Source organism: Mus pahari, chromosome 11, assembly GCF_900095145.1.
Source record: "Mus pahari chromosome 11, PAHARI_EIJ_v1.1, whole genome shotgun sequence".
In the NCBI taxonomy this organism is placed as follows: Eukaryota; Metazoa; Chordata; class Mammalia; order Rodentia; family Muridae; genus Mus; species Mus pahari.
The window spans coordinates 20,359,691-20,361,385 of NC_034600.1; positions in this window are offsets into that span (position 1 = coordinate 20,359,691).

Consider the following 1,695-nt stretch of genomic DNA (forward strand, 5'->3'; position numbering starts at 1 on the left):
TATATGTTCGAGGCTTTTCCCCACTTTCTCCTCTATAAGTTTCAGTGTTTCTGGTTTTATGTGGAGGTCCTTGACCCACTTAGACTTGAGCTTTGTACAAAGAGATAAGAATGGATCAATTTGCATTCTTCTAGTGCTGCCAGTTGAGCCAGCACTATTTGTTGAAAATGCTATCTTTTTTCCACTGGATGGTTTTAGCTCCTTTGTCAAAGATCAAGCGACCATAGGTGTGTGAGTTCATTTCTGGGTCTTCAATTCTATTCAATTGATCTACCTGTCTGTCACTGTACCAGTACCATGCAGTTTTTACCGCAATTGCTCTGTAGTACAGCTTGAGGTCAGGAATGGTGATTCCACCAGAGGTTCTTTTATTATTTAGAATAGTTTTTGCTATCCTAGGTTTTTTGTTATTCCAGATGATTTTGCAAATTGCCCTTTCTAACTCAGTGAATATTTGACTTGAAATTTTGATGGGGATAGCATTGAATTTGTAGATTGCTTTCAGCAAGATAGCCATTTTTACTATATTAATCCTGCCAATCCCTAAGCACGGGAGATCTTTCCATCTTCTAATTCTTTCTTCAGAGACTTGAAGTTCTTATTGTTGGGGTCTCTCACCTCCACTGACCACTCTCCCTCTAAGCATTGTATTGTGCCCCTTGAAGATGCGCTAAGAGTTGCTATCAAGATCTCCCGGAATACAGCGTCCTGGAATACAGCATCTTCAGACCGCCCTGCGTCGTCGTCATCACCGCCCACTCGACGCCGGGACCAACCACTGACGTCGTCACCGCCCATTCATTCGGACCCGCCTTCCAGACACAGCTCCGCTCAGGATCAGACCGTGCGCCATTGAGCCTTGAGAGAGACACAGAGAGACAATGGGACACGCGGGAGAGGGTTGGGTTCTCCCGTGTCCAATTAATAAATAATGTTTCTTCCTTGTAGCTCATCCCTATCTCAGGTTGTTTAGCCCTTCAGTACGAACCCAGTCCAAGGTGTTTTCTGCCCATGCAGATACAGCGCCAGTGGCGTGGCGCAGAAATACACACTTATAATACAGATCTTTCACTTGCTTAATTAGAGTAACACTACAGTACTCAGTTGTCAGCAGATGCTGGTGAGAATGTGGAGAAAGAGGAACGAACACTCCTCCATTGCTGGTGGGATTGCAAGCTTGTACAATCACTTTGGAAATCAGTCTGGCGGTTCCTCAGAAAATTGGTCATAGTACTATCAGAGGATCCAACAATACCACTCCTGGTCATTACCCAGAAGATGCTCCAACAAGTAATAAGGATACATGCTCCACTATGTTCATAGCAGCCTTACTTATAATAGCCAGAAGCTGGAAANNACCCAGATGTACCTCAATAGAGGAATGGATACAGAAAATGTGGTACATCTACACAATGGAGTACTACTCAGCTATTAAAACCAATGAATTTATGAAATTCTTAGAAAAATAGCTGCATCTGGAGGTTATCACCCTGAGTGAGATAACCCAGTCACAAAACAACAGACATGATATGCACTCACTGATAAGTAGATTGGATATTAACCCAGAAGCTCGGAGTACCCAAGATACAATTCACCTAACACATGAAAGTAAAGAAGGAAGACCAAAGTGTGGACACTTGGATCCTTCTTAGAAAGGGGAACAAAATACCCATGGAAGGAGTTACAGGGACAAAG